Genomic DNA, 11,614 nt, shown 5'->3' with positions numbered 1-11,614 from the left:
ATCGAAGAAGCAGTCTTCAAGGTATATTCTTGTTGGTCCTGAATGGCGGAGGCGGAGCTCTCCCCTCTCTACCGGGCAGACCCCGACGTAGTAGTCATAGCTATGGAAAAATTGGAGAACAAAAGCGGGAATTTGTGCAAGTACATTAGTACTAAAGTAATGAAAGACTTAACGCAAAAAGAGAAGGGTAACTACTCAAAATAATGGGATCTCCAAAAGAGCAGAAACATCCATATATATATATGTATGGAAAAAACGGCAACGACCCGCCTGCCTCGAAGCCAATAACAACTTCGCCAGTCCCAAGGTGGTACCCGACCTCGAGGACCTCCATCAGAAAAAGGTTAGGTTCAAGGAAGCCAATAACACCTTCGCCAGTACTAAGGTGGTACCCGACCTCAAGGACCTCCATCAGAAAAAGGTTAGGCTCCAGGAAGCCAATAACACCTTCGCCAATCCCGAGGTAGTACCCGACCTCGAGGACCTCCATCAGAAAAGAGTTAGGCTCTAAGTAGCCAATAAGGTCATCGCCAGTCCCGATGTGGTACCCGACCTCAAGGAGCTCTATCAGAAAAGGGGTTAGGCCCCAGGAAGCCAATGACGTCGTTACAAGACTCGAGGTGGTACCCGACCTCGAGGATCTCCATCAAAAAGAAGTTAGGCTCTAAGAAAATAAACACTTAAGCTCCACCCATATGGGCTTGGCCCCGGAATACCGTCTGAGTTTGGACAAACCCTTTTCCTAGATCTATCTACAGTGCCTTAGGGCTATCTATACTAAGTTCGAAGCAAGTTTCTAGGTGGTTTGGATTCGAACGAACATCCACTCGGGGACTGCTCTCGAAAGCTCGAAGGTAGTCCCTAAACCATAGGCCTCCGAACAAGTCTCCCCTCAAAGTTTACCGCTGGAGCATAATTGATGATTCACAGTTTCGAAGCGCAAAGCGTTACTTTCATTCGACTCGAAGTAAAGGCCCTGACGACCCGAGTCTATCGGCCTGATCGAGGCTCAATCCAAGGAACGACGAAGGACTCCACAAGAAGCCATACTAATCAATAAAAAATCAGGAAAAAACACCCACATCTGGGCTCGATATTGGCACCAGCCATTATAGTCATACCTTCAGAATCTCCATAAATGTAAATAAAAAGGAATACAACAAGCGCCGAAGACAAAATCGAGGAAACATCTTCATATTCATAAAAGTTCGAATACAGAAGCCCACAATGGGTCCTTACATATGATTAAAAAAATCCCACAAAGGGTCCTTACACAGAAATAAAGAAGCAAGAAGGTATACATATAGTAAAAGCCTAAGAGCCTAGCCTACTCTCAAAAGTGCATCCTTGGCAGCAACATCTTCGAGCATCATCTCCTCGGGCATAGGTCCTCAAAGACAATATCGTCCAAGCACCATCCCCTTGGGAGTCATATCTCAATACTCCGAAATGGCATCTTCAAAATGGGAGACGACGAAGAGGAAAGCGATGGAGAAGAGCAAAGTGATGCGGAAGAGGCAGAAAGGGACAAATAAGTGGTTGGGCGAAAATTCTGGCTAGTATGGATTTTGCCATGATACTACTGTGAAGCCACTTCTTGGGACGTTGCCCCAGTATGGGATACAACGGTTAGTAGATAGTACCACCTCACTCCACGAAAAGCAAAGGGAGTGAGGCACCGCACCGGGTAATCAGGAGAGGTGAGAAGCAGTGTATAGTCTAAGCTCCCTCTTGAGTAGTGATGTAGAGTCCAAATATTTCCCTGGGTCAGGAGAAATTGACCTCCTACTTCATCCCGAGCCAACGACGATAGTAACGATAGCAACAATAACAACAACAACAAAACATCGTAATCTTGCTTGATCGGAGAAAATCCTGGAGATAGGTCGTGGCATGGCTGATAGAAATGCTGCCATATAATCTCGAGGCCATGGGCTTCAAACATGATGAATGACAATGAATAAGGATAGTAAGACAAGAAGAATGGATAGACACGGCAAGATATCGGATGAAAGGTTGATCCCAGGAGGCCCCCATTTATAGAAAGGAAGGCAGCGTAACTGACAGCGCCATTATCGCCCTCGAAAGACATAACGACAGGCGCATTTTATGCATCCTTGGGAGCTGAACCGGCGGCAACGTTATGACTTTGAAAAATGAGAAACCATAATACTTTGAATGATCTTGAAGAAGTGAAACGACGGGATGTTTTGGTAATCACGGAGGCTTCTGTCATCGATATGATGTCATTGTGGGAAGTCCGAAGAGTCGGATGACAAAATCGTTTCTTATTGCTCTTCTCTAAGAAACGCGGGGACTATCTATATATGGTGAAATTGGAGGGTCCAATTTCTCTTCATCGAGGCACCTCAGAAGACCATCTTGAGGTCTCGAGGCTACAAGGTTGTGGTCGAGTCTCCCCCCTCGAGGTTCATCGATGCCAGATCTTGGGACAATGTTGACCGCGGCCATGGTAGATATGGAGAGTTCCCAAGGTACACAGCTAGGACTGACAGAGCCTAGTGGTACCCTAGCCTTGAATTAGGGTGTCATATAGCTGTCCCATCCCTTTATCTTTCTAATTAATACATATTTGTACTATGTTGAGATTCCCTCCTATATAAAGGGGATCCTTGTCATTTTGTAAACCTTTGTTGCTTCTGTTGCTCCACACGAAAGATACAAGAACATTATATTTTCTCTCTAACATATTCTGTTGATATTATTGCTTTCATTTATTATCTTCATATTTGTTCATCATTTATTGTTTATCGTTGTCCATAAAGAGCCTCCGTTAATTTTATTATAACTGTTAGTCACATTTCAATTACCTTCGATAGCTCCTAGTCGAGCTCCGAAATTGACCTCGAGGCCCCGAATTGACAAGCTCGAGGTCCCGATAATTGGCCTAATGGTTTGATTATTACCCTATCCTTAATCCTCATTTCGTTTCTAAGTCTCACATACATAACATCAACTGCTTAACAAACTAGCATAAAAATAGATCACGTATTTTTAGAGCCCCATAATCAAATTTAATTGTTATTACCATTTTCACGGTAAACAACTGACCCATGACCAGATGGCATTATATACGTGTATATATGTAAATATATGTGTATGGGATATTGGAAAAGGTTACGGCATTATATACGCACTACCACCTGATCAGTTGGTATATGTTGATGATGTTGCCCACAGTGGCCGAGACGATATGATGGGATGCCCTAAGAGGCTTGATGATATTATGTAAACTGATACCTATGCATGATACGACATTTTATATGCAAGTGCATGACATTATAAATGTTTCAAAATTTACAAAGTTATTTAGACTTATAGATGGACTCCTTTATTCTATGTTTCATCTATGTCTTTTATGCGCTTCATGCCCGTAGGTGCAGGTAGGCAAGTCGACAGTCCCCCTTCTTAGGATCCTTGATCATCGAGAGTTGGCGTGCTCCACACGATCCAGAGCTGCTTTTGATTTTGGTATGATATGCTTGTATATATATATATATATATGGGTACGACGTGGCTCAGTCCCGTCTTTGCACAGTTTTATTTCTATTAGAGGTCTGTAGACAGTGATGTATAGTTGGGTATATAGTTGTCTATAGTAGCCTTGCCGGCTCGCCCAACTGTATTTCCGCATGTATATGTACATATGTGTTTTAGAAAGTTTCCCTCGTATATTTTATTCATGTTTATATCTTAAACGCATGTTTAAGGGTGTTCGACAGGTAGGACTCGGGCACCAATCGCGACCCATCAGTTAAGGTCGTGACACGCGCTAACTCCATGTGATACTTACAGACACTCCTACTACCCTGTTTAAGGTTCTCAAGCTCTGTGGCATGGGCTGACTTAGTCTTGGAAGGCAAGAAATGGTCTATGAAAGCATTCGCAAACTCACTCCACCTCGTCGTTCTAGGTACATTTTGAAATTAAGAGTTTGAGTAATGGAATCTTACCTCTTAGGAAGAAGACCTAGGTGCCTTTCTTGATAATCTTCAAGGTGTTAAGCAAGAATTGAAGAGTAAATTTGATGAAAATCACCTTATCTCTCTACTACTCTCTTTCTCTCTCTCAAAAGATACCAGAAACTAGCTAAAGGAATGGCCCTTACATCTATTTTAATGAAGTTGGGTCGGGTTTTAAAATACCAAAAGTGAAGCTCCGGAATAGGTTCTACGGTCGCATATGCAACCGCATAATAGTTATGCGGTCTGCGAAATGACCGCAAAAAGTGGCCCTGGGAACTAGGTTGGTCTGCCTTACTCTGCGGCCGTTATGCGGCCCGCAACCCTTTTTGCGGTTGTATAATGCACCGCAGAACCTCCCTCCGCAAAAGTACAAGGACATTATGTGACCAAAGTGCGGCCCGCGAAATGATTATGCAGTTGCATAATAGGCCGCGAAAGTGACCTCAAAATTGGCAAAAAATACTGCTTCACTTTGCGACCATTCTGCGGCCCGCAGAGTGATTATGCAGACACATAATGTGCCGCAGAAATGCTTACTTCTGCAAAAATATTTCCTTCAACTTTTTTAACGTACAGTTCAATCCAAAAAGTCTGAACTAGAATTTCAACTACTGTTAACCCCTACGCCAACCTTGGCACCACAGAATCCAGGTTTTTAGGAAAATATTTTATGGGGCCTTACAGTTTAGGTTTGAGAGATGAGAGAGTGTGAGAATAAAGACGTGGCGGGTTGGGGATTTGTCTATAGGGTTTGGGGTATTGGTGATATAAGGAAAGCGTATGTTAATTATGGGTTGTTGATCATTTAAAATTGACAGCCAAGATCAAACGGGGAAGTGGGGCGGGTTATTAAGTGGGTCGCGACAGGTTGGTTACATGGGTTGCCTAGTTTGGGCTTGGGGTCTATTAGGCTACGGTGCTGGGACATTTTGGTCCGAAAATTGGTTTCAGTTTGGGCTACTATTTAAATACACAGTTTGTCAAAAAATAATATATAAAATGCTTAATAAATAAATAAAAATATTATCTATGCATTAAAATGGTTAAAAATAATAATTTAGCATTATATAAATATAAAATACTATTTTTGATACAAATAATATAAATAAAGAGCATTTATGAATGAATATAGTTCACTACTGTAAAATTGTGCAAATAGCTTAAAAATGCTAATGTAATTATATAAAATGAAGTAAAAATGTTTGAAGCATGTATTATAGGTGAAAATAATAATTTTAGGTAACTAAGTCATCACAAAATAATTTAAAGGAGTAATTAACAAATATTCAAGTAATTTAAATGCAAGAAAATTAATTTTAAAGCTCTAATTTATGGAGAACTATAGAAAATGCTTGTATAGATTTTGTAAACTAAATAATGATGCAAAAATTATGTTTTGAATGTATATATACCATTTGAAAAAATATGAGGGCAAAATTGGGTATCAACATGATTCATGTTGCAATATCCGGCCGATGGCACATATTTCAGCTCCTTGTTTTCCCTCTTTAGCCGTCTTTCCTTTACCCTCGATTATTCATTCTTCTTGAGTTTCATTCTTTCTAGGTTTGGCCATGCTCGGTTCCCGAAGCATCATTCATATGCCTCCGGTTCCGATCTGTGGGCACATTCAGCCCTATTTGAGCTGGCAACAAATAACGTTGTTTCTCGCTTCTTCAACATGAAATTGGGGTAACTCTATCCCCGATTTTACCCGTACACAAATAGTCCCCTCACTTCTCAGAGATTAAATTATAAGAACAATGAGAAGTGACTAACATATCCTGGTTCCTTCCATCGCACATCATAGGCAAGTTGACGAACCGAAATGTCCCTTCAGTCATGTTCTAATTTTGGACACGCGTTAGCCGCCGAATGATTATCCTTGGTAGTTACCAAATTTTAAACGTCATGCATTCATTATTATTTCCCTATAAAAGCTCTGGTTTCCTATTTTCACTTTTTTACTTTTTGATTTAGAACTTCTTTGAGTTACCCTCGAGTTTTTCATCTGTTCATCAACCCTTCAAATATTCATAACTTGTTCTTTAAATCTTCATACCAAATCTTTAAACCTTCATATTCTCAGATAGAGATGGCTACGACATCGAAATCAGCACACCAAAATACTGCATCGATGACCTTTTCCTCGGCCATTGGCATCGAGGCAGCGCTTCTGGTAGTAGCCCCAGGACCTTCCCTTACAGATTTTTTCCCCGAAGGATACTCCATAGATAATAACTTCAAGGTCGAGAAAGCCTCCACACAAGGTAGTGTAGAGGTACCTTTGCTCCATAAAAATAGAGGAGATGCTTGAAGTAGTTTGAGAGGACTGCAAATAGGAAGGCAAGGACATAGTCATTCCCAGTCCCGACGAGGATATCACGACACACGTGGAAGGATATTTAAGTGTTTACATGTATCTTTTCATGTTCGATCCGGTTGATACGGTGATCATCGAGTTTTATAAGAGGTACAAAATCTGCATTGGGCATGTTCATCCGTCCTTTTGGAGGATCATGACCCTTTTACGTCACTTTGTGAACAACACGGATGAGCCTCGATTCACGGTCGAGAAGCTGCACCGAGTTTACAGTCCCCGAATCTTCTGGGGGGGAGGGGGTTAATCAAACTTGACCATCAGGAAAAGAAATCTCCCTTCTCCTGGATAGACAAGGACAAGAACCAAGGCTGGTAAGAATGGTTTCTTCGGATAAAGACTGAGGACCTCAGTCATTTTGAGTTTATGCCATTCCTTGAGAAGTTGAACCCAAAACGTAAGTTTACTTCCTCTTAAGTTGTAAAAGTACTTTTTTGTATCTGCTTTTCATTCTCATCACTTGTTTCACTTAACATGCAACTGTCACCTGAGTCCCCAACGTGGTCCCACATTTCAGGGAGTGGGTCGAGGGCATATGCAAGCAATCACCTATCCCGAGCGTAAGTGGGTAGTGTAGAATCACGAGCTCTAACTAAATACATAAAAATATCTCTAAATACAATTGTGTTCGGTAAGGCGTTGATAGTATAAGTGTAAGGAAAGGACTACAAGTGGTATGTGGTGGACAAGAAGCTCAACCTTGAATCTTTGCGATCAAAGACGCTCACAGGACCCGGGTCCTCTATCTCCAACACTTGGATCTGCATAAAAATAAGCAGAAGTGTAGTATGAGCATACCATGATTGGTACCCAATAAGTATCAATACTAACATCAGTGGAGTAGTGACGAGTTACAAGTCGAGACATTCCCTAGACATGAAAACTTGTGCAGAATATAATTATAAAGTTAACAATGAAAATAAAATGAATAAACAACAACAAAGAGTAAACATGTAATAAAATATCAAAATAATCATAACATAGTTAAAATAAAAGTGAAATAAATAAGGAAAAAAAATAAAAGTTCAAATCATCAATGTGGTTCAAAATATAATTTACAGCATGAATCATACCGAGGTACCACACATCATAATCATAATTCACAAGTCACAAATCACAAATCTTATACACATGTCACCTCGTGCCCACACTATCAATCACATTCCCATGACAAAGATCTCGTGCCACAACGTAAGTGACACTTGTCACACCTCCTTTTTCTTGCACCCGAAAGGGTATAAGGGAGTTTTTCCAATTTATATGACAATCGAAACGGGATTTATTTATTTATTAAGAATTGCCACTTGGGATAATTTATGGTGTCCCAAGTCACCGATTAAATCCTGAATCGAGGAAGTTTGACTATGTTTTACAGTCCGCAAACACAGAAATCCGGGTAAGGAACTCTGTTAACCCGAGAGAATGTGTTAGGCATTCCAGGGTTCCGCACAGTCGCTCAACTGTTATTATTGGCCTATTTATTTGATTTTAAAACATCTTTGAAATCTATATGCATTTTTAATTCTCTAACCGCTTTAATTGATTTAAGGAATTATCTCAAGGTTATTTAAAACACATCGCAGGCCACGCTACATGAAATGCACCCATGATTCACGACGCGTTCTATTTAACCTTGATGGAAATTAGGGTTGGGTCACATCAAATGCACACTCGGATTTATAACATGATAATTATATGATTAACTTGCCTAAAGCAAACTACGAGATTTATTCTAACATCTAAATTATAACATTCGTGAGGGCCATGGATGTTTTAATTAAAATGGCACACCTCAATATAAACTAACTATGTTCAATTAGGAGATTGTGAGGCTCTTGATCAATCCAATTCAAAATTAATCTAACTTGGAATTTAGTCTAGGGCCTAATTACAGCCATGTAGTGAGGTACTTAAATGATTTTGGCTACTCGATAGAAAACGAACCAGCTGCAGACCAACTGAGATTCACGAAACATTCCTTGGACTGGGATCGAAGGTGAGCCCATCTCTCAAGATGAGAGCCAACTACGCACAACAGTGGGAACGAACCAAATACAGGTCTAGCATGACGCAGGGCTTCAGTTACAAATCAGCCCATTAAACGTAAAGTGCAAGGAAAACATGAAGGGATGGCATGAATATTCTTGGGCTCCCATTGAGCCCAAACATGGAAAAACAGCATAGAGGCAAAATCTGGAAAGCCAACAGTACGTAAATCATTGTACAACTCATTTGAGAACTTCAACAGGTTTGAACATCAAATTGAAATTAACTGAAGCATTCACTTCTGACCCTCATGACTTTTTCATACATTACATTAGCTAGCATGTAGGCTCAGTGCTATTTAACAAAACTTTGAGCCATTTGAAGAAATAATTAACTAGTAAATGAAAATTAACAAGCCTTGACTTTTGAAATAACAAACAAAATTAATATAAACTATTAGAACCAAATATACACTAGATTGTAACCCTTCATAAAACTACCAGCTATTCTCTACAGGAGTGATATCAATTTAGCTTCTAACTCTCATGGATCTGATCATGTCGAGATCAGATCCACCAAGAGCCATGCTGCACACATGCTATCCCTTGGCTAACACACACAACAAAACCTCATACATTAGCTCACAAACACCAAAAGCCAAACAATAGTTCCACGTACAATTGGAGAAGAACCCAAACAAACCCTTTTCAAAAAAGAGCACTCAAGCATCGAACATAAGGTTAATTAAACTCCAATTCAGCTAAAGAAAACAGAGAAAACGAGCTGATTATACCATGGTTTTACTCTGAACCGTAACACAAATTTAACACCTAAAGCATGAACTACTAAAGCATTTATTACTGCAGATTTATTACATCTAAGAAAGAGATAGAGGGAGAAATGAAAAAGAAGCTGAATGGCTTAAATATAAATATGAATATTAGAATCCAAACAAGAACAATCTTTATTTATTTCAGCAGAAGTACATCTTCCACACATTCAAGTTTCATTTGTCATTTAAAATCAAAAGGAGTACCAGGATATAAACAAAACAGCCACAAAACATCAACAAGAAAATAGTAAGGTCAGTAGAGCTTTAAAACAACAACCATCAATCAGCTTCAACCATGTTTTGATCCCAAAAAGAAAATATCTATTTGCTCAAGCTTTTAGAAACCCAAGAAATATGAAAAAACCAGCTACAATAAAACAGTACTTGTGATTTTTTTTATATTTTTCTTTCTAATTTTCAAACACTATCAGTTAGTGTATTCTCCAGCCGTTTGCTGAATTTTTAGGTCTCTAATCCTCCTCCCAAAAAATGCAGGAACTGAGCCTTTTATGGAGGGGTCTTAGGGCAGCAGACTTGACCTTAAACATTTTACTATTACCCCTTCCCCCAGTTTTCTCTTTTCATTTCAGACCCTGTATTTTAAATCAGTTTGTTAAACCAGCCCATTTCCCACTTTCCTAGAACTTTCCTAGGAAGTTATGAAAGATTACCTCAAATTAAAATGACCAAAACAGCCCTTGACACTCCTGTATTACCTCCCAAACTGAATCACACATGGATCAAATTTGACCCAAGACCCAACCCTAAATGAATGGGCCTCTTTACACTGGGTCAGAGATGACGAAGAAGCCCAATCAACCAAAGTTAAACAAACCAAAATCAACTTCATTAAGAAGAAAAAGAAGAAATATTCAGAATTAAACAATTACAAACTCAGCAATTTATGAAACTAATCTAAATAGGCTAGGATTAACCCAAATTAATCAACCGAAACAAAACCTAATTAAACCTAACTAGATGATTGAAATAGGAATGACTCTCAAAGATGAAGAACAAATATATTTAAGGACGGAAAAACAACCTGAAAGAATATTGAAGAAAATAGAAGAAAAATAGAGAGGTAAACGGTGAAACCTTACCATTTGTAGAGTGGAAAACACCCAGGACCGCTTTTAATGTCGTCCTCAGCTTGATTGACCAATAGAGGTCTTCTCCTTCAAGGGACCTTGTCTTGCATGGCTTTGACCGAATCTCTTTGAAAGAGAAGACTCCTAATAGCCTAATCCTAGCAGAAAACGCTAGGAAGTAGTCTAGGACTCAAACACTGATGGAATGATAGCTTGGAGCTTTCCTTCGAACCACACAGAACTCCCTCTTAAACTTGGAATTGCAGAGTTTTGTGGGGTTGTTTGGGGGGAATCAGTGAGATATTAGGGGTGAGGGGAGTGAGGAGATGGTGTGGTGAAGCTTTGGGTTGATTCGGAGGAACTAGCATTTTGGTATTGGTTTTAGATCTAAAATTGGATAGGATTGAGAGGGATTCGAGGGAAATCGTTTTGGGGTTTAGGAAGAGGAGGGAATGGGGGAGATGTGGTGTTAATTTGGGGCAGATTGGGGTTGCGCCACCGGCTAGTATGGTGGGATTTTTGGGGGCGGCGGATCTAGGTTCTTGAGGTTAGAGACGAAGGTGGGAGGGAAGGTGGGCGGATCTAGCCTCCGAAATGGCGTCGTTTTGTTGATAGGAAAAGCTGGACTGGGTAGCGAGAACTGGGCTTGAACCTGAAACGAGTTTGGGGGTTGAATGGGGTTTGGGCTTCAAAGTTTTGGCCCTAACAGCCCTATATTTCTGATTCTCTTTTTCTTTTTCCCAATTTTCACTTATTTTTTCCCTTTTCCCTTTTAAATTAATAAAAAACCTAGATTAAACTTCTTAAATTAAATTAATTTACAAAATTAAACTAATTATCTAATATAATATTTACAAAATTTAATTACTCCTAAGTTAAAAGAGAAATTACTAATTTAAAACTAAACGACAAAAATGCAAGAATAAGCCAATTTTTGTGATTTTCATTTTTAATAAAACAAATAATTTACTAATTAATCCTAAAAATATGAAAATAAAACCTTAATGCAATGCATGGTATTTTTGTATTTTTCATGATTTTAATAAAATAAACATGCAAAGAAATGCAAACAATTAGCAAAAATTCCCACAAAATCCTATAAAATTGTGAAAAATAGAAAAAAATTGTTTTTCTTGTATTTTATGGGAGTAATTCACATATGGCAAAAATCACGTGCTCACAGTTGTTCCTCTTTGCTCGGAAACACGAAGAATTTCCTTCAAAGATAAAGTGAGCGGATACGAGCGATTTTTGCCCGTTTGAATACTCTGTGGGAAGCATTTTTGAAAATTTTGACCGCACCCTGCTTTCGAGATTGCCTACATATCCTTGGATATAAAGG

This window comes from Nicotiana sylvestris, chromosome 9, assembly GCF_000393655.2.
Source record: "Nicotiana sylvestris chromosome 9, ASM39365v2, whole genome shotgun sequence".
Taxonomy (NCBI): domain Eukaryota; kingdom Viridiplantae; phylum Streptophyta; class Magnoliopsida; order Solanales; family Solanaceae; genus Nicotiana; species Nicotiana sylvestris.
The sequence above is the reverse complement of the archived record's forward strand: the minus strand, read 5'-3'. Positions refer to the sequence as shown.